General features: G+C 46.8%; 1 long non-coding RNA gene across 2 annotated transcripts; it reads right to left on the minus strand.

Moving 5' to 3' along the window:
- Window positions 1-1295: 1295 nt before the first annotated feature.
- Window positions 1296-11434, minus strand: LOC148002865 (uncharacterized). Of its 2 annotated transcripts, XR_015632386.1 has the most exons (4): window positions 11242-11403; window positions 3530-3906; window positions 3125-3364; window positions 1307-2975 (listed from the first exon to the last, which is right to left on the minus strand). It is a non-coding gene; the product is annotated as an uncharacterized LOC148002865 (long non-coding RNA). The 2 variants fall into 2 exon arrangements; XR_015632387.1 differs by lacking the exon at window positions 3530-3906 and having other exon boundaries at window positions 1296-2975; window positions 11242-11434.
- Between the last annotated feature and the right edge of the window lie 11196 nt (window positions 11435-22630).

Below are 22630 nucleotides of genomic sequence, written 5' to 3' on the forward strand. Positions count from 1 at the left end.
TTGTCTTTTACTCGGTGGCTTAAGCTTGCAGGCTGGCAGGCTATAACTGCCGTGAAAGAGGAGATACTCTAAATCAGTGGTTCTCAACCTTCCTATTGCTGCAACCCTTTAATACGGTTCCCTGTGTTGTGGTGACCCCAGACATCAAATAATTTCACTGCTGCTTCATAACTGTACTTTTGCAACTTTTATGACTGTTCCCTGTGGTTTTCGATGGTCTTCCGAGACCCCTGTCAAAGGATTGTTCGACCTACACGATAAGAAGCCCTACTCTAAAGAGATAGTCATGCCTCTCCCTTTGGCGATCAGACTAGTGATACAAAGTGCTCAAGAATTAGAATGTCCCCGGAATCCCATGCTAGGGCCTGATGCCATCGGATGAGGAAGGAACTTGTCTTCCAGGAGGAGCTCTGACAACTCGTCAGACCACCTTGGAGACACACGGGAGCCAGACAATAATGGGTCGGTCAGTGATGAGAGGGAACAAGCCCTGGTTAGGAGTGTTTAATTATGCACGCATATATCACGAATGTATCTCGTGCTTTCGGTTTAAAGCTGTCAGTGCCAGAAACGTGAACTTGGGACCTGAAACATTTGTTCCTTTCCCAATATGGTCCTATGGAATAAACCTCTTTCCCTAAACTTAGCTATCTCTTGTCTCTTTGGTAAAGTGAGGACAGGTGGGTGACCGCTGGGGGCTGCAGGGCCTAGGCTTATACCTTAAAAACTCCAGAAGCAAGAGGGGCAAGCTCTTTGTAGTTGTTAAGGTTAATTGGTCAAATAAATGTAAAGTTTAAAAGCTCAGGCTAAGCAAGACGCCGTGGCACCTGTCTTTAATCCCAGCACTTGGGAGGCAGAGATGGGTCTCTGTGAGTTCAAGGCCAGCCTGGTCTATATAGTGAGCCCCCAGGAAAAAACAAAACAGAATGAAAAAACACCACCACCAAAAAACCTTGGCCTGGAAAGATGGCTCAGTGGTTAGGGGTCGGTACTGCTCTTCCGTATGACTGAGGTTCTATTCCCAGCGACTACAGGGATCCAACACCTTCATCTGGTCTCTATGGGCACTGTCACTCATGGGCACATACCCACACACATACACATAATTAAAAATAAAATAAATCTATTTATTTTCTAGCCTCTTCAGGGACTGGTAAAATAGATCAGTGGATAAAGGTACTTGCTACCAAACCTAAGTACCTGAGTTCAATTCCCAGGACCCACACGGTGGAAGGAGAGAACTGATCCCCACAGTTGTTCTCTGACCTCCACAGTCACACTGAAACACACACATACAAAATAAATAAATACATGTAATTTTAAAAGTCTTCATAATTCGAATACATTATATAACATTAGACTCTATTATGACTTTCAGCCTACACTAGTCGCTGAACTCCACGCCTACACCCGCCCGCCGAGCCCGCTGAGCTGTTGTGGGCGCTTTATGGTTTCGACCATGCTGATCCTTGTTGTGGCAGTGGGAGTCTCTTGTTTTTCGTGTGTGGCCTCTCACTATGGGCCCCTTCTGGCCTTTGTGTCTCACCAAACACCATCAGCAGGGGAGTTTCCAGCTAAAAGGGACTTGAGGGGGATGGGTGGACAGCAGAGGCTGCAAAGGGACTTTGCCCAGATAGCAAGCTGGTTTTTTTAAGTCACGGCTTCCTTCCGGAACAAATCATGTTTTGTTCTTGCTTACTAGCCCAAGGGAAGCGAGACGGCCTTTCTCAGGCTGGCAGTCTGTTGCCTGATCTTCAGGAGGTCATAGTTCTAAATCCTAGGTAGCATCGGGTCACATGCCCGAGTTGAAAACTGAGTTTTGCATCTGCGATTCTTTTTTTTTTTTTTCCAGGCTGTTTCTCTGATTGGTCAGACTGGTTGCTAGGTTGCTAAGTAGGGAAAGCAACAAGCCTGGTCCTCAGAGACTTGGAAAAGCTGGGTACCGGTGAGGTGGCTCTTCTCAAGCTGTCCTCCGCTACTTTTCCTCCTCCCTATTTCTTTTCTGCCTGCTTAATTCTACTATATGAGGTATTTTGTTGTTATTGTTTTTTAAATAAGTTTTAAAGATTTATTTATTTTATGAGAGTACAACGTTGCTATCTTCAGACACACCAAAAGAGGACGTCAGATCCCAATATAGATGGCTGTGAGCCACCATGTGGTTGCTGGGAATTGAACTCAGGACCTCTGGGAAGAGCAGTTAGTGCTCTTAACGGCTGAGCCATCTCTCCAGCCCTGTTGTTGCTTTAAGATAGGGTTGCATATGACTCAGGTTAGCCTCAAACTTGTGATGTACCTAAGGATGGCCTTGAATTTCTGATCGTCCTATCTTCCTCCTCTCTGGGAGCGGGGGGCTGGGGCTATAGCTATGCATTATTATGTCTGTTTTATGGGGGGCTGAATATTGAGCCTAGGGTTCTTCACTTGCTAGGGAGGTACTCTACCCACTGAGCTACATCCCCACCCTTAATGTATAAACTTTATTTTGACTTATGTGTATGTATACGTACATGTGCCTGTATGAGCAAGTGTGTGTGTACATGCATGCACATGTGCGCACACACACATACATACATATTTGTGTTCAAGTGTCCAAAGAAGCCAGAAGAGGGCATCAGATGCCCTGGAGTTGGAGCAGGTTAAGTTGTGAACAGCCCAGTGTGGGTGCTGGGAATTGAACTCTGCAAGAGGAACAAGTGCCCTTAAAGGATGAGCCATCTTCCCAGACCCACATGTGGTAATAGGTTTAATGGAAAAGATTCTTTTACCCATACCACCTCCCCTCTGAGAGAATTTGGAGCTTAGTTTTTCTTTCTCACGAGGCTGCCTGAATTAGGATGGGCCTAATTTAAGAAGCCCACAGAACGCTGTCTAACTATGACCTTGATTGTGAAGTAGTGATCCTGCTGGCGGAGCTGGATGAGTCAGAGACCAGACTTCTTGCTGCGACAGATGAGTACCAATTGAGCCAGGATCTGAAATGATAGCACCAGTGTTTGGAGGTGTGAGACCCACCAATGGGCATTTGCCCTTGGGACAGAGAGAGTTGTCCTGGTTTTAAAGACAGCCTGGTAGGCACAGTTCAATTTGTCCCTAACCTCTTCCATAGCCATAATTAACTTACCTCGATGAAAGACGTCAGCTTGCCTTGCTTCCGTGTCTGTAGTCCTAAGTGCTCATTAACAGAGGGGCCCCATCAATCATGGGAAGTGAGCGATGGGAAGAGCCTAATGTCAGGTGTTGATTGAGGCTGTCTAGGAATAGTGCGTTTGAGAGACAGGTCAGGCTGAGGTTGTGGATGAGCGTCAAGGTGGAGGTTAGGCTGGCAGCAGGAGCTTTATCCCAGGTCCTTGCTTCTTTGAGACTGTCAGTTAAATATGGAGCAGATTTATTAGCAGTCTTCAGAGTGATCATCTGTGACATTGAACAATGCACAAGAAATAGGGAGATGAACTTCAACCCCCAGCCCCACCCCACCCTCCTGCCTCCCCATCCCATGCAGTCTACAGATGAAATTGCTTTCATTTACCTCCTAACACACAGCAAGGAAATCCTATCAGTGTGAGATGGATCCGAGGGTGCAGGCTGGGGATGGAGCTCATTTGGAATAACTTTTGCCTAGTGTGCACGAGGTCCTGGTCTCGAGCCCCAGCACTGTGCAAACCCGGTGTACTGTTGAAGGCTTGCAGTACAATTTCAGCATTCTGGATGGTGGTGGAGGAAGGAGGATAGAAAATTGAGGCTAGGGCTGGAGAGTGGCTCAGAGGTTCAGAGCACTGACTGTTCTTCCAGAAGTCCTGAGTTCAATTCCCAGCAATCACATGATGGCTCACAACCATTTGTAATGGAATCTGATGCCTGAAGACAGCAGCAGTGTTCTCACATACATAAAATAAATAAATAATTCTTTAAAAAAAAAGAAAGAAAGAAAATTAAGGCTAGTCTTGGCTACATGAGGTGCCGATGTGGTGGTCTAAATGAAAATGGCCCCCATAGATGCATAAGGTGTGGCATTATTGGAGGTGTAGCCTTGTTGGAGGAAGTGTGTCACTAAGGGGTGGGCTTTGAAGTGTCAGAAGCTCAAGCCAGGCCTAATGGCTCACTGTCTCTTCCTGCCTGGGAATCCTGATGACTCTAGGCTCCTCCGGCATCATGTCTCCCTGCAGGTGCCATGATTCCCACCATGACAATAATGGACTAAGCCTCTGGTATTATAAGCCAGTCCCAGGTAAATGCTGTCCTTTATAAGCGTTGTCGTGGTCACAGTGTCTCTTCACAGTGATAGAAGTCCTAACACTAACTCAGAAAAAGAGCTAGTAGAAGTTGTAAGCCTAGCGAGAAGGGTTTTAAACCATGGAGACTTCTGGAAGGAATTTATACTCTTCTTCAAGAATTTAAGTTCAGTCTCTCCTAATTAGTTACCAGTACAAGAATGGGGTCATAGAAAGTCAGGCCATAGCCTCCCTCTTCTGCTTTTTCTTTCTTTTTTTTTTAAAGATTTATTTATTTATTATATATAAGTACACTGTAGCTGTCTTCAGACACACCAGAAGAGGGCATCGGATCTCTTTACAGATGGTTGTGAGCCACCATGTGGTTGCTGGGAATTGAACTCATGACCTCTGGAAGAGCAGTCGGGTGCTCTTAACCGCTGAGCCATCTCTCCAGCCCATCTTCTGCTTTTTCTATGTTGTTACTATGTTACTGCTATGTTGTTACTCTGTTGTTGCTATATTTATAATAGTTGCTATAGTTGTAATTATGTTGTTATAGGAGGTGCCTCATCAGGACTCTGGCTCCATGCTATTTGGACCCTCCCGCCACCAGAATAGGTAGCCAAATAAACCTCTTTAGGAAATATATAGTCAGGCTCAGGCACTTTGTAATAGCATCAGAAACTAAGGCATACAGTGTCCAACAACTACCTCCAGTTATACAATGGTAACAATTTGCCTTATGGTAGTAAATGTCATCATTTTGGTCTTTCATTTCAAAATGAGGTCAGGGAAAGGCATCTTTGATTGAGTCAGTACTAGGATATGTTGCAAAAGAGGGAAATGGTTTTGGATTTTTTGAGACTGCATCTCATGTAGCCTAGGCTGGTCTTGAAATCACTATAGCCAAAACAAAACAAAACAAACAAAAAAGCAAACAAAAATCGGCTTCCAGCTCATGATTCTCCTGCCTTAGCCTCAATGCTGGATTACAAGTCAGCTCTACCATGCCTTGCTCTAAGGATGGCTTTTAACTCCTAATCCTTTTGCTTCAACTTCATTTTTTTTTCCTGAAGATCAAGTTCAGATGTCAGTTGAGCATAGCCTAGTTGACAATACAAAAATTCATTAGACAAGATATGGGTGCTTATACAGTAATCCCAGTGTCCAGGAAGCTGCAACTGGAAGATCTCCAGAGGGTGGAAGCCAGCCTGGGCTACAGAGGGAAACTTTGTCCCAACATCTCTCCCTCTTCAAACAAAACAAAACAAAAAAAACACCACAATAGCCTTGCAAGGCACCAGCTCTAGACAGAACAACAGAAGTCAGAGCAAGAAACAAAACGAAAGGGGTTGGGGATTTAGCTCAGTGGTAGAGCACTTGCCTATGAAGCGCAAGGCCCTGGGTTCGGTCCCCAGCTCCGAAAAAAAGAACCAAAAAAAAAAAAAAAAAAAGAAACAAAACAAAAAAAGAGAAAAAAGAAAAAGAAAAAAGAAAATAGTGTTGGGGTACTTGGAAAGAGAAAAGCCTCTCCTATTTCATCCCCTGAATGTGGCCCCGAGGGGGTGGGGTTATGCTTGGTTATTTGTGTATGGCACTGTGTTTTCTTCTTCCTGGTCCAATCTTTCCCTTCATTAGCAGTGATCATAGAATTTCTCCGGCAAAAGAATCTTTTCTTTCTTTCTTTTTTTTAGACTGGAAAATTTTGGCAAAATGTCACAATGTTCTCGTGTCCCGAGAACTCAACATCACTGGGCCTCAGAAGCTCTCAGGGGACAGACAATAAGACCACAGTCTGTACAGAGCCTTCTGTGTGGCTCTGACAGCTGGGGTAGAAACAATCAGATTAATGTTTGCTAGAACTGGCCCTTTTCCTCTCTTTCTTTCTCTTTCGTTCTTTCTTTCTTTCTTTCTTTCTTTCTTTCTTTCTTTCTTTCTTTCTTTCTTTCCTTCCTTCCTTTCTTTTCCAAACAGCTGCTTCTTGGTGGTTATTTTTCCACTCCAGTGTCTGATCTAAATTTTTTACCAATATTATTTATGTTTCCCATTAATAGAAATTACTTATTGGTCTGGAGGGTTGGCTCAGTGGATCCAGCAAAGGCATTTTCCAGCAAGCTTATAGCCTGGAGTTCAGTCCCCAGAACCACAATGGATGGAGAAGACATATCCTAATAGTCGTCCTCTGACCCTCCCCCTGCATGCTGCAGCATGTGCACACTAATAATGAGTAGAACTAACATTTAAAAAGGCAAATAGTTTCTATTTCAAATACATCGAATGTCTATTTTGCACTTAGAAGTTATAGCAGGCCAACTGCTGACCTCCTAAAAGGTATATGTCCCAAGACTCATGAGGGTGGCATTACTTGAAAATTAAATTTTTGCAGGTATAATTAAATAGAGGATTTCAGAACAAGACCTTCTTTCCTGTGGGGTTATTTGAGTGGATCCTGGATAAGACAATGAGCCTGGAGGTGTGTACAAAGACAAAGGACAGAAGAGGAGAAAAGGTGGAAGCAGCTGACAGAGGTGACCCTGCCAAAGGCTGGAAGAGGCGATGGAGGAGTCTCATGGAGGAGACAGGAAGGAATTGTGGGAAATAAATTTCAGTTGTTTTAAGATACCCAGTGTTGGGGTGTGGTGGTGCACACCTCACCCCAACCCTTGGGAAGTAGAGATGGGAAGGTTAGGAGTTCAAGGCCAGTTTCAGCGACATCCTGAGTTTGAGGTTAGCCTGGGTTATATGAGACAGACCCTATCTCAAAAATAATAAAATATCCGTAGTACTAAGGTATCCAGATTGCAAGGAAAGTTTCTCTCTGTAAGAGTTATCTTTGCGCTGACCCTTTAGGACAGAAGTAGCTTTAAACAGTTGGCTGAGGGGTTGGGGATTTAGCTCAGTGGTAGAGCGCTTGCCTAGGAAGCGCAAGGCCCTGGGTTCGGTCCCCAGCTCCGAAAAAAAGAACCAAAAAAAAAAAAAACAAACAAACAAAAAAAAACAGTTGGCTGAACTGGTCCCTGCATTCTTGTGGCACACTCAGTTTCCCAGTTCCAATCCCATTTATATCGCCCGCATCCCTCTGGAATGGTTGATAAGATAGCATCCAGGCAGTGGGAATACTCAGAGGACAATGTGGAACCTTGTCCTTCTCCTTTCCAAGAAAGCTATACAGGGAGAGTTGTGTCATTTCTGTCTTTGCAGCATCCATATAAGCAAATATATAGGAAGAGTGTGTTCAAGACGGCCAGTGGGCCAGCTGGCTCTGAAAGGAGGAAGAAGCCTTGTCAGAGGTTTGTGACTGGGACCACTCTGAGCTTGAGAAGGAAGAAGTGTGAGTTGTGGGCAAAGAATCGTGGGTATTGGTGGCTTGAACAGCCGAATGAAGGCTGAGGTTGACCGTACAGGGCCAGACGAGTAGGCAAGCACAGAAATAGGTTGGAGAGGGTGCACGGTGCTAGACACTCAATGCAGTACACACGCTCCGTGACTCAAACTAATACGCCCAAAAGAAATGGCCAGCTTCTCTCTGCCCCTCCCCTGGGATTCTGCAGCTCCTGGGAGGTGTCACTGTCACCCATCCAGTCCTGTAGACCTGGGTATATGGCATGATTCTATGTTCTTCTTCTCGCCACACCTTCTGAAACCACGCAACTCCCCTGCTCCTGGGCCAGGCACTCACTGCTTCCCCTGCACATCTACCCTGGCCCTTCCTTTCCTTTGTCCCCCAAAACTTCCTCCTGCCCTCTAGTCTGGCTCTTCACTGCCATGGCCAGTCCCTAATACCAGAGGACTCTACTTAGAAAACCATCTGATCCAGATTTCTGTGCAAAACACTATAAACCAAAAGGGCTCACAGGCCCCGAGGGACACAGCTTTGGATGGAAATGCTGCAAGCAGGGAGGAGCTCGTGACAAAAGATGGGATGTTCTGGTGTGGCGGTCCCTGGGGATTCAGGACACCTTTCTCCCGGAAGAACCGGAACAGTCTGCTTTACTGCTGCAGCAACTGTGACAGTGTGGTCATTGTTCACCTTCCTGGCCCCGGATAATATGTGTAGCGATTTGAATGGGTTTGGCCCCTGTGGGCTCATGTGTTTGCATATGCTCGGCCCAGGGACTGGCACTATTAGGAGGTATGGCTTTGTCGGAGGAAGTGTGTCACTGTGAGACCCTCCTCCCAACTGCCTAGAAGGTAGCCTTCTGATTGCCTTCAGAACAAGATGTAGAACTCTCAGGTCTCCCATGCCCCATGCCTGCCTGGATGACTCCATGCTTCCTGCCATGATGATAATGGACTGAACCTCAGAACCTGGAAGCCAGCCCCAATTAAATGTTGTCCTTATAAGAGTTGCCTTGGTCATGGTGTCTGCTCACAGCAGTAACACCCTAACTAAGACAATATGTTGGCTTTTTCTTTTTCTTTTTCTTTCTTTCTTTTTTTTTTTTTTTTTTTTTTTGGAGACAAGTTCTCATGTCCTTAAATTCACTGTGTGGGAGAGGATGAGGGAGAGAGGGAGTTGCTTAGGGGGGTCTTTTGGTTAATCTCCTCTGGTCTCTCACCTCAACAATGAACACAGAAGACTACAAATGGTGTGTGGATTGCTTTCTATTAACAAGCAGGGTGTGCTGCTTGATAACTTAGTACAAGCCAGGCTCATCTGGGAAGAGAGACCCTGAATTGAGAAAATGCCTCCATAAGATTGGTTTGTAAGCAAGTCTGTGGAGCAAACTTTCTCTCTTTCTCTCTCTCCCTCCCTCCTTCCTTCCTTCTTTCCTTTTCTCTTCTTTTTTGTTTTTTGGGTTTTTGTTTGTTTTTGTTTTGTTTTGAGACAGGGTTTCTCTGTATAGCTCTGGCTATCCTGAAACTCAGAAGTGTTGACCAGGTTGACCTCAAACTCAGAGATCCCACCTGCCTCCCCCCACCCACATCCTAGGAAAATGCTGGTGGGTGCCAGCATTTTCTTAATGATTGATGTAGGAGGGTCCAGACCACTGTGGGTAATTGTTGTGGTAAATATTAGAAACTCCTTTTATCCTGCGGTAGTGCCAGCACCCGTGGGCGCCTTGCCACACTGGTCTCTAGTGTTAGTTCTGGCACCCATGCAGCCAAATGGGACCAACCATAGTTTATCTCTGGCTAGTATCTCTCCTGGAGGCTCTCTGCTAGCCTGGAACTCTCTGGTTCCAGATACCTGGGAAAATCAGGGCTCTAGAAGTCCAGCATGGGGCTGGCCCATCGAGGCTTCTTGCCACGGACTCTGCTTATACTCCCAACTACCCGGGGAAATCAGGACTCAATAAACTATAATTTATCAATTAGATTTATATGTTAAATTCTCAGTCCACAATAAACTCACAACAAATTGATAAAGATATAAACTACCCATCTAGATAAGATAAATTTGCCTACAGAAATCCATCCCTTAAGAAATATACATAACTATCTTGGCAATTCAAGACCACCCAGATCTCTGTCTCCATCTTGATTCCCTCCTCCTTCCCCTTCTCTCCTACCTTACAAAAGCTTTGTCCCCTCCTTATTTTTTTACTGTCCAATCATGGCCTTGACCTAACTCGTGCCAGCCCTCACCTGCCTATAGACAGCAGCCTACAGGTAGTGGCATCCTTTAGTCAGGTGGTCCTTCATGGTATAAGAAAGCAGCTGAGCAAGCCGTGAGGAGCAAGCGAGTAAGCAGTCTCCTTGTTCCTCACTCCACCCCCAAAGGAAAGGAAGGGCCAGGGTAGAAGCAGTGACTTCCTGGCACAGGGACAGGGGAGCTGGGTGGTTTCAGGAGGTGAGTCGAGAAGAACATAGAGTAGTCATGCCATATACCCCGGTCTCTGCTTTAGTTCAAACCTCCAGGTTTCTACCTGCTTCATTCAGTGATAGGCTGTGATCTAGAAGGCAAAGGAAAATTATTTTTTTTCCCTGGTTGGTTTTAGTCAAAGATTTATCATGGCAACTGTCTTAGTTAAGCTTTTACTGCTGTGAACAGACACCATGACCAAAGCAACTCTTATAAAAAACTTTTAATTGGGGCTGGCTTACAGGGTCAGAGGTTCAGTCCAGTATCATCAAGGCAGGAACATGGCAACATCCAGGCAGGCATGGTGCAGGAGGAGCTGAGAGTTTTACATCTTCATCTGAAGGCTGCTAGCAGAATACTGGCTTCCAGGCAGTTAGGATGAGTGTCTTAAAGCCCACACCCACAGTGACACACCTATTCCAACAAAGCCACACCTACTAATAGTGCCACTACCTGGGTCAAGCATATACAAATCATCACAGCCACCTAGAGGCAAATTAGGAGAGAGCAGTTCTGTAGTGGGCATTGGCCAAGTATCCTTAGTACAGTTCAGTTCTGATACAACTGGTCTACCTAAAGAGATCCTGAGAGAGAAAGAGGGAGAGGGAGAGGGGGGAGGGGGGAGGGGGGAGGGGAGAGGGAGGAGGGGAGAGGGAGGGATCTTCATATCCCAGAGATCAAGGGCTCAGTCTTAGCACAGTTCCTATTTTATTTTATGTGTTTGGATGCTTTGCCTGCATGTATGTCTGTGCACTACATTCATGCCTGGTTTCTTTCTTTTTTTTCTTTTTTCGGAGCTGGGGACTGAACCCAGGGCCTTGCGCTTGCTAGTCAAGCGCTCTACCACTGAGCTAAATCCCCAACCCCTCATGCCTGGTTTCTTTTTTTTTTGGTTCTTTTTTTCCGGAGCTGGGGACCGAACCCAGGGCCTTGCGCTTCCTAGGTAAGCGCTCTACCACTGAGCTAAATCCCCAGTCCCTCATGCCTGGTTTCTAATCAGGCCAGAAGAAAACATTGGATCCCTCGGAACTGGAGTTGCAGATGCTTGGGAGCTGCTCTATGGGTGCTGGGAATCGAACCTGGATCCTCTAAAAAGAATAGTAAATGTGCTCTTAAATACCAAGCCACCCCCACCCCATTCCCTTTTAAATGTTTCCTTCTGACCAGCTGTAAAACAGGGTATCAGTGACTGGCCAATAAAGTCCTGGGAAACAGGCTCACTTGTTTATTATGAAGGATATTACAAACACGGAGAGATGAGTGGGCTGAGGCTCAGGAGATGGGTACAAAGTCTCCTCATCCTCTCTGAGTCCTCTGTCCTGCAGAAACCCCTGCCTGCCAGCTGTCCAAAAGCTCTCTGAATCCTGGCCGTTGGGTTTTTCTGAATAATGCATTCCACAGGCATGATGTGAGTGTGGACAACTGTGCGTAAAGGTGATTGGGCAAGGAGGTTGTCAGACTATGCAAATAGAGTGGGCGGGGACACCTAGTAGGGCCGGTCTGTTCAGATGCTTTAGTATTTGGGGTTGAGTCTACTGTCAGTGGAAGAGTGCTTCCCTAAGGTGAAGCCCTGGATTCAAAAGCCTGGTGTTGCAAAAAGTGGTAGTGTTTGTCCTTGCGGGCAGTGGGCGGCACCGTTTCTTCGGTAAATGAGACTCTCGCTACCTATTATCTCACAGGGTTGGGGCGAAAGATTTCTTTAGGGGCAGCTCCAAGCTAGGATCAGGGGTAAGAGGGAAAAATCTGGGGATTGCAGATTGTATAATTCAGTCTCTATGACCTGACTCGAGCAGAAGCTATGTTCTGGAACCATGGATGAAAATGATGAAAAGGAAAAAAATTTCACTTAAGAAATTTTACAGGGGTTGGGGATTTAGCTCAGTGGTAGAGCGCTTGCCTAGCAAGCACAAGGCCCTGGGTTCGTTCCTCAGCTCCGAAAAAAAGAAAGAAGTTTTACATACATTTATTCATTTATTGTAGATATGAGTGTGCCCATACTCATATGCCACTGCGTGTGTGTGTGTGTGTGTGTGTGTGTGTGTGTGTGTGGTGTCTTCATGCATGTGTGCATGTCTATTCTATTTGTGTACCACATCTGTGTAGCTCAGAAGCCAGAAGAGGGCGTTGGATCCTCGGGAACAGAGTTATGGGCCATCAGAGCCATCCGATGCTGGTGCCGAGCACAAACGCTCTTAACTGCTGAGCCATCTCTCTCTCTCCAGCTCCCACGCCCCTCTCTTGTGGTGAATTGATGCTGTGGCTTTTTATAGAATTCTGAGTTGAAAATACTTTTCCCTGAGAACTCTGACGCATTTTCTTCTAAGCAATCAATGTTCCTAATGAGAAATTTTAAGCCATTCTGGGTTTTGTTTTTCTTGTTATGTGGTCTACATTCTACCTTTCGATGTGTGGGTGGGTGGCTGTATGGGAGTGGCTGTGTGGTATATGTTGGTGTACTGTGTACCTGTCTGGTTGATGTCTAAACTTAATCATTTTTTTCAAAGATTTATTTTTGTGCGTGCGTGCATGTGTGTGTGTGTGTGTGCCCGCACTTGTGTGCACACGCATGCGTGCCTTCAGAGACCAGAAGAAGGCAATGGATCCCACATAGCTGGGATTTTAGATGGTTGTGAACCACCCAACTTGGGTTCTAAAAATCTAACCTGGATAGTCTGCAAGAGCAGTAAGTGTCCATCGCTGAGCCAACGCTCCTGCTTGTCCGCCTTATTTATTTACTTTAAGATGGCGTCTTCTTGCTCCTTATGAAGGCTCAGCTCACTGACTTACCTAACTGACGAACCAGCATGGTCTGCAGGTTTGCTTCTCCTCACACAGCACTGAAGTTGCAGGAGTTGTTACTGCACACGTGTTTGCCACACGGTTGCTGGGGATTTGAACTCAGGCCTCATGCTCACAGAGCAATACTCTGCTCACCGAACCACCGTTCTAGTGCCCTTTTCCTTAAAACATTGAAAACATCTACTTCTCTACATATCAACCTTTATTCGTATTTCATGGAATCGGGTGATTTGCCTGAGAGCATGTCTGTGTACCGCATCTGTGCAGTGCTTGGAGACCAGATTTCACTTCTGCGAGTTGTCCTCTGACCTCCACTTGAGTGCTGGGACACACGCACATGTGTACATATATGTGTGTGCATGTGCACACACACAATAAATAAATGTTAAAAAAAAAAGATGTGTCAACCCAGAAAGGAGAGTGGGGTGACAAGGATCCCCCTCTTTCCTCTGCAGTATCTCTGATATATTGGATTCTTTCATTGAGTATATTGGGTAGTACTGAGAAGGTGACAGGGGTGTGTTTCTGTGAGTAGGCTCAGACCCTTCAGGAAAACAGTGGGTTTAGTCATTGAGGGGCCATTGATGGTTACAACACAGTTTCCTCAAGAGCCAAGGCTTAGGTTGGTGATAAAGCCCTTGCTTATGTGTTCCAGATCCTCTGTTCCCAGCTCTGAAAGGACACAAAAGACCACTTGCTTTAGGGTGTGTGACAAAGACCCAAGTGAGCTGGAGAGCAGAACACCCAGCACAGAGGACCCTGAGGCAGTGTTGTCCTGAACTTGAGGGCAGCCAGGGCTACATGGTAGGATGCCGTTGAATAGACTATTTCCTCAGGAGCGGGGACAGCATAAGACAAGGGACCAATGAGAAGGGTTCAAAGAAATTGGGGTCCATCCAAGGCTTTCTAGCTGGCTGAGCCTTGGGGGGGGGTGTTTCTTGTAAGAGGGTAGATGAAAGAGAGCTCAGCTGTGGGAAAAAGAGGTTGCAGAGAAGAATAAATACCCCGAGAAGGGCTGGGGGATGGCTCAGTCGTAAAGATGCTTGCTTTGCAAAGTAAGGGCCAGAGTTTAGACTACATGAACCCAAGTAAGTTCCTAAATATTGCTTGGTGTTTGACCCACCTGTAATTTCAGCCTCAGAAGTAGAGATGGTCCCCTCTCCCTGCCCCCCAACTCCATTGCTGGCTTCCAAGATGAGTCATCTTGGCAAGCTCTGGGTTTGACGGACAGACTATACCTCAGTGAATAAGGTAAAAGAGAAAACATTTTTTTTTTTTTTTGGTTCTTTTTTTCGGAGCTGGGGACCGAACCCAGGGCCTTGCGCTTCCTAGGCAAGCGCTCTACCACTGAGCTAAATCCCCAACCCCAAGAGAAAACATTTGTGTAAATGCATGCACACCACTCTTACTTATGAATGGAGATAGGAAAAGAGATTAGTAAGTCCTCTCAGGAGCAGTTAGGACAGAGCTTTCATGGAACTCAGTCACTGTCACAGTCTTGGGTGGGTGCTCGGTGCTGGGTGACCTGAGGGGAAGGTTTTAGAGGCTAGCCTGAGATAGCCAGCTGGCCACTCAGGCCTACTGGGTGTTCTTTCCTGGCCCCCATGACCCTGTGAGGACATGAACAAGGCCTGATTCATGGCTCCAGGGCCAAGTGGGCTCCTCAGTTATGTTTGTTGACTAGATTTCAAGGCCTAGGCAGAGTGTGAAGAGATGGTGGGTGACAGGGGTAGATGGGGGGTGGTGGTGATGGTGGTATTAATCCATGGGGCAACTGTGTCAGGGGATGGGGCAGGGAGGTGACCAGGCAGGATTGCCCTGTAGGAGGCCTGCTGGGCATGTAACATAGTCAGGCAGCAGGCTGTGGTCCTTTTTCTCTTCATGCATTTCTGAGCAGCTTGGAGCATGCCGAGAAAGCAGATGGGTTTTTTGTACTGAGATTTGACCTGCTGTCACACTCTCAGTGGGGACCTGGAAAAGTCATGTAGCTCCCCCAGGCCCTGGCTACGTTCCTGGAGACTGTTTTTGCCTTGGGTGGGCTCATTTTTTTTTCTATTGGAAGCTGCTGCTGACCACAGCAAATTAGCGTTGAAGCCTTAGCCCAAATGTCATGGGCAAAGGAGCCTTCCAACTCCCCATCCCTTCATGTGTTGGCCTCTGGGTGCCAGCAACGGAAACCAGGCCAAGGCACTTCCTGATTTGTGTGTGTCCCTGTGTCCCCAGGCCATCTGGGCACAGGGTACAGTCTTTGCAAGATGGACTCCTCAGATGTCTGTCTGCAGGCTTCTAGTAAACACAGTCCAGACAATAGGAACAGGAATGTGGGTGCTTGCCAGGGAATAGGGTTCTGGAAATGTCCACTGAGGCTAGTTAGGTGGAGAGACAGAAAAAAAAAGGACAGGTAAAGACTGGTAGTGAGAGCTGTACATGGCCTGTTATCACCTGGTGACTCGGGACTTTTAAATGGTGGGGCCTGATGGAAAGAAATTGGGTCATTGGTATATGCCCGTGAAGGGGATAACAGGACCCATCCCAACCCCCACTGCTGCTATCATGAGGTGAGCAAGCCTTCTCTTTCACATGCTCCCTGCCATAATGAATGATGCCATCACGGGCCACAAACAAGACCACGTGACTGCAGACTGGAACCGTGAGCCCAAATAAACCTTTCTTCCCTGTAAACCAGTCATTTCAGGTGTGTGATCACAGGTAAGGAAAACTAACACAAGTCAGAAACTTCCGTGGTCAGAAGGATGGGAGAAGCTGGCCTGTTTCCTCAACAGGAGCCTCACCAACAAGCAAATTCTGAAGGGCCGGCTCTGTGATTTATCAGAGAAAAGAGTTCTTCCATTTGTTCAATATGAACTCAGAGGATCTGGCTGGGAGCTCTGATGCCTTCAGGCTTCTGGCCAACAGCCACCCTCCCCTTTGCCTGACTAACAGAGCTCTGGTTTTGCTTACATAGCTGCATTTCCAGCCCTAGGGGACAAGTCATTATTGTTTGTCACCAGTGGAATTATCTGGGTGTAGGAATAGCCGTTGAGTCCTTTCTCAGGCAAGTGGTCCAGAGGTCGTGACTCACTGACGAGTTTAAGATGCTTGAAAATTACATGTTTATCAATTCCTCTTCAAATTCACAGTGAGGGACTATGGATGTAGCTCAGTGGGTAGAATGCTTACCCAGCATACATGGAGACAGTCAGTCCCCAGCACCGTGTAAAATCCTGGTGTGATACAAGCCTATAATCCCAGTGCCCGGGAGGTGGAAGCAGGGAGATCAGAGGTTCCAGGTCATCCTTGACTAAATGTCTTGGACAGGCTGTGTTGCAGACACTGGTCCAGGGCTACCTAGTTAGAGCTAATGAGTGCCAGAAACCTACCAGGCAGGGAGGGACGAGCCTCATACTGGAGTCTCTGTGGGGTCAGATGTGAGGATAACAACTGCCAGTCAGGCTGGGGGTGGCAGAGCTTTACCTCCTCAGAGTTTTGATGCCTTTTCACAATCTATCTAACGCAGATGGCTGTTTTCCCTGCATGTCAGTGTAGGCTACACTATGTATTGTGTGTACTATAAGAAGGGTGTCAGATCCCCTGGAACTGGAGCTGGAGTTAACAGATAATTGCAAGCTGCCGTGTGTGTGCTGGAAATTGAACCTGGGTCCTCTGGAAGAACAGCCAGTGCTCAGGATCACTGAGCCCGCTCTGCAGCCCCAGTGCCTTTCTACCTACAACTAACCCTCCTCTGTGCCTTATCTTCTTACCTGTTAGGACCTGGGTTTCATTTATTCAGCACCTAGTGTGCCCCACAAGTTGCCAACTTGCTATCTACGTCGAGCATGCCCCGGCAACCTTGCCTGCTCCTTCTTGTTCTGTTTCTTAAGTTATTTTTCTTGTCTTCTCCCTCAGCCTTAAATATTCTCAACATAGCTGACAAGTGTTGCATCAGCCTGGTCCTGCCTTTTGCAATCCTGGGACCTATTGTAGTCACATGACTCAGTTCTGGTCCCCCATGGGACTTGTCCTGTTGTCGTGACAAAGGACTTGGCTTACACCGCTGTCCTGGTTTGCTGTCTGTTTTCCTGATAAACGTCATGACCAAAAACAACTTGGAGAGGAAAGAGTTTATTTCAATTTACAATTCCCAGGTCACACTCCATCACTAAGGAAAGAGTCAGGGCTGGCACTGAAGCGGAGGCCATGGAGAGATGATACTTACTGGCTTGCTCCCCATGGCTTGCTCAGCCTGCTTTCTCATGCAGGTCAGGGCCAAGGGAGGCACCACACCCATTGGCTTGGGCCCCTCCACACCAATCACTAATCAAAATACCTCCCCAAGGACATGCCTACAGGTCGTCGTCTTTTGGAGGCATTTTCTCAACTATGGTTCCCTCTTCCCAGATGGCTTTTTAAGCTTGTGTGAGAATAACGTTGGAGAGCTTAGGTTCCAAGTTTCAGAGGGCTCAGTTAGTTCAGGCACGGAAGTCATGATAGGGGGAGTGGCAGCATGTGGCGGAGCTCCTGCTGTGGCCAGCTCAGCTAGCAGAACAAGCTGAACTGGGACACTCCCAGTGACCTATCCCAGCCATGCAGGCCATCATCCTCTCAGCTCCACAACTCCCAAAACAGTTCCCCCAGCTGCAGACCAAGTATAGAAATATATAAGCCTGTTGGACACACTTTACATTCAAAACTAGATCAGGAGGCTTCTGGGAAAGCTGTTTTCCTCAATGAAAGGGAGGGCAGGGCCTGGGGAGTTAGCTCAATCGGTACCGGTGCCGTGCTCAGTGTTCAAACCTCAGAACCCACATAAGAAACACCAGCCATAGTAATAAATGCTTGTAATCCCAGTGCTGGGAGGGGGATCCTTGGGGTTCCTGGCCGACCAACTTAACCTATGGGATGAGTTCCAGGTCAATCAGAGATTCTGTTTTTGTTGTTTTGTGATTTAAATAGACAGTGCCCAAAGAATGACCCCTGAGTTCCTCTGGACTCCTTGTGGACACATACACCTGCGCACACACACACACACACACACACACACACAAACGCATGCACATACACACAAGACAACATTGGCTTCTCTCTGCCTATGTCTTCAGTATCCAGTATTTTGACGTGAGGTTGGATCCCTAGAACCCCAGTCTACCCAGGCATGATAGTTCACATCTGAGATCCCAGTGCTCCTTGGTAAAACAGGAGGGAGAATCTCTGAAAGCAAGGAGGCCTGGCATACTTCATGGGTAAGCAACAAGAGATCCTGTCTCAAACAAGGTCGACAGCAAGGAGCAAGATTGTTGCTGTCTTCCACATTCGGGCTTAGTCTAGTCCTACCTACATTGCTCACATACATGTGGGGGGTGGGAGGGAAGAGAGAGAGAGAGAGAGAGAGAGAGAGAGAGAGAGAGAGAGAGAGAGAGAGAGAGAGAGAGAGTATTTTGAGACACGGTCTTATTATGTAGCCCTGGCTGGCCTGGAACTTGCTATATAGACCAGGCTGGTCTGGGATTTGCTACGTGGACCAGGCTGGCATGGGATTCACAGAGACTCACCTACGTTGTCCTCCAGAACACTTGCAAATCAGTACTATGAACAATGGCTATGTACGGGGCCTTAGCCCTCTACTCCTCAGGCTATCTAGGTGGGTTCTGTCTGTCAGTCTGGCCCTCTGCTCTCTCCAAGGATGTATCTTCCCTCTGTGGCTCATTTATTCTAGTTTCCTCTCCTACTTAGAGTAATTCCTGACCGCTCTCCAGGGAACTTCCCCCCCAGTCTTCCTGGCCAACCGGCCGGCTGGTATCAGGTGAAATTCTTCCTGTCTGCTCTCCTAACTCCGCCTCAGAGGTTCGCCTAGGTTCCTCCCTCCAGCAGCCTTTTCCGGACTCACGTTGTCTCTGAATAAATTCCCCCAGGAGACACGGTTTCTGACTTATTTTTAGCTGTAGAAGAAGCCTTTGTTGAAGTGAGAACTTGATGTATAAAGCAGATGGGAGAGTTATTTGGGGAGGGGGAGGGCTCCACCTGCTGGGCCCTCTCTCTTTGTTGTACGGCTCTGCAGGGCCTTCTCATTTTGAATCTGGTCTCTCTTAAGTACTTTCTTTGATGTGACAGCCAGCAAGAAGCATTTGTTCTATTACGCTCTTTGAAGGTCACATTTTCCCCCCAAAGAAAAACATTTTATCCTCATACCCAGCCCTCTCCCACCCCTAACTCCCTATACCTGATCCTCAACCCTATTCCCCTCTTCACCCCCTCTCCTACCTACTTCCTTCCCTCCCTCCATCCACCTCCAATGACGATTCCCCTTCTAAGTGAGATTCAAGCATCGCCCCCCATAAGCCCACCTTGTGACTTAGCTCTTTTGGGTCTGTGGATTATAGCATCCTGTACTTTATCACCAATGTCCACTTTTAAGTGACATACCACACATGTCTTACTGGGTCTGGGTTACCTCACTCTGGATGATATTGTCTAGTTCCGTCCATTTGCCTGCAAATTTCATGATGTCCTTGTTCTTAATAGCTGAGTAGTATTCCATTGTACCACATTTTCTTTATCCATTCTTCAGTCGAGGAACATCTGGGTTGTTTCCAGTTTCCGGCTGTTATGAATGGAGTTGCTATGATCATACTGAGCAAGTGTCCTTGTGGTATAGTGGGGCATCTTTTGGGTATGTGCCCAGGAGTGGTATAACTGGGTCTTAGGGTAGAACTAGTCCCAATTTCCTGAGAAACCACCACATTGATTTCCACAGTGGTTGTCCAAGTTTGTACTCCCACCAGCAATGGAGGAGTGCTCCCCTCGCTCCACAGCCTCACCGGCATCTGCTGTCACTTGAGTTTGCTAGCCATTTTAATGGGTGTAAGAAGAAATCTCAGAGTCATTTTGATTTGCGTCTCCCTGGTGACAAAGGATGTTGAGCGTTCCTTTAAGTGCTTCTCGGCCATTCACAATTCCTCTGTTGAGAATTCCCTGTTTAGCTTTATACCGCACTTTTTGAAAATTGGATTTTTTTTTTTGGTGGGGGGCATCTTGGGACTAGCTGCAGACCTAGGACAGGGGAGGCTCTGGGCAGTCTATAGGGGTGACCTAGATATGAAGACTGAAGTGGCTACCTCCTGTAGCCAGGCAGGACTTCCAGGAGGAAGGGGAACATCAACCCACCCACAAAACATTCAAGCCAGAATTCGTCCCACGTACAAGATTCACAGGGACAAAGATGGGGCAGTGACTGAGGGAAGGGCCAACCAGCGACTGCCCCAGCTTGAGACCCACTCCATGTGAGAGAGCCAACCCCTGGCACTATAATGATGCTCTGCTGTGCTTGCAGTCAGGGATAACTAGCATAGCCGTCCTCTGAGAGGCTTCATCCAAAACATCAGATGGAGCTCAGGGATTTTGTGGAAGAGAGGGGAATAGAATTGAACAAGCTGGAGGGGTCAAGGACACCACAAGAAGACTTACAGAGTCAACTAACCTGGGACCATGGGAGCTCACAGAGACTGAACCAAAGGGCAGGGGCTGGACCTAGGCCCCCTACACATTTGTAGATGTGCAGCCTGGCCTTCATGTGGGTCCACTAACAATGAGAGTGGACGCTGTCTTGGACTCTGTTGCTGCCACTGGACTCCCTTCCCCTAAATGAACTGCCTGGTTGGGCCTCAGTGGGAGAGGAGATGCTAGATATCCCAGGGCAGGCTGGTACCAAGGTGGGGACTTCCCTTCTCTGGGGAGAAGGTAGGGAGTGATGGGGGAAGGGATTTATAAGGGTGGATCTTGGAGGAGAGGAGGGAGGAGGGATGCAATCGTGATGTAAAGTTGTAAAGTGAATAAATGAACGAAGTAGAGAAAGAAAAGGGAAGAAAGGAAGGGAGAGAGAGAGAGAGAGAGAGAGAGAGAGAGAGAGAGAAAGAGAGAGATTTTTTTTTTAATTTTATCATCCTGGCCAGGTAACCTGCCTCCAGCTTATATCTCACTGTTCATAAATGCATGCTTGGAATCCACACTCAAACATAAAGTCTTCTGTGCTGTAGATTCTGTTTCCTTCGCCCGAGCCCATCCCCTAGTCCATCCCAAAAGTTCTTTTGGGCCATAGATAAAGCAAGAGAAAGCTTTCACCCTGTGGTAGACCAGAGTTCTAGTGAGCCTGAGATCTGGGCAAGCCACAGGCAGAGGATATAGCAAAATTACATACTCCTTACAAAGTTGAAGGCTTCTTCTCGACAGGCTTGGAGTGGTGTTTCCTCCCTAGTGAGCCACTGTGGACCATAGGGATGCATCAGGGATCCTCTGGGACTGGAGGTCTGGGAGTGTCTTTGGGGTTCCTTTACTGAGGCTCTCTGGGCCTCAGAAAAACAAAGAGACTTCTAGTTCCAGGCTTCTCACAGGAAGGTGTCCCTTCTGGATCATGATATATATATATTCTAAGTAAGTAGCTAACTTCATATCCATATCTACTTTGTCTTTATGTGTGTCTGTGTGTCCCCAAACAATTTGTTAAACAGAGCTTCAAACCAGACTTAAATTTTACACAAAGATTACAACAGAGCGTGAAGTTTGTTACTGCTAAACTCTCTCACAGCTTTAAAGAGAGATTTGGTACTGCCCTCAGAGGGAAAACCGGACTGGAAGGCAGTGGGACAGTGGTCAGAACGTCTGTCAGAAGCATAGAGAAGTGGACAAAGCTAGGCTGGTGGTGCACGCCTGTCTTTCCTTATCCCCCATATCCCAGCCCTCAGGAGGCAGGAGGATCAGGAGTTCAAGGTCACTTTTGGGTACATAGAGAACCTGGGTCACATGAGAGATCCTATCTCAAAACACACACACACACACACACACACACACACACACACACACACACACACAGAGAAAGAGAGAGAGAGAGAGAGAAAGAGAGAGAGAGAGAGAGAGAGAACTACCAAACAAAAAAGAGTTTATGCAGCAGAGAGCAAAATACTAGGGAAAAGAAGATATATGTTCCTCTTTGCGTTCCTAAAAGATCCTAAAGGAAGGAGGTCCTTATAACGGCCTCATGTTATAAAGTTAATAAGAACACACAGGCTGGCAAGATGGCTCAGCAGGTAAGGAGCAGCTTACCTCTAAGCCTGAAGATCTGAGTTCAATCCCCAGGACCCAAGGTGGAAGGAAGAGAACTGACTCCTGACAGCAGTTGTCCTCTGACCTCCTTTCACACACACACACACACACACACACACACACACACACACACACTGTGCACATGCATGCACACACACTAATAATAAAAACACTCAGATGTGAATACATAAATTTATTTAATAAATAGAATGCTCAAAGAAGGTAAAATGAGAGGAAAAAGATACAAGCTGAAGACAAAAAAATCATTACAGAACAGAATGGTCAATTAGAACTAAAAGCAAAAGGGTGTCTGCTGAGGACAGAAAGCTAAAGTATTTAAAGATGAAGAGATCAAAGCACTTCTTGAGAAATGAAGGATAACAGAGATGACATGGCTGATGTTCTAGAAGAAAAGCCAGGGCCCAGGCAGGATTCCTCTAACGCAGAAAACCCAAGTATACAAGACAAAGCAAAAACCTCCCATTGCTGCTGACTCAGGACATACAATGTTCCAGAAAAGGAAACTGGGAAGAGTGAATACTAAGACATTTCACACTTAACATTTTTTTTCTTTTTTTCTTTTTTCCGGAGTTGGGGACCGAACCCAGGGCCTTGCACTTGCTAGGCAAGCGCTCTACCACTGAGCTAAATCCCCAACCCCACAATTATCATTTTTTAAAAATGGGCCATGCATGGTGGTGCACATCATGAATCCCAG

This window comes from Rattus norvegicus, chromosome 10 (genome assembly GCF_021556685.1).
Source record: "Rattus norvegicus strain SHRSP/BbbUtx chromosome 10, alternate assembly SHRSP_T2T, whole genome shotgun sequence".
NCBI lineage: Eukaryota > Metazoa > Chordata > Mammalia > Rodentia > Muridae > Rattus > Rattus norvegicus.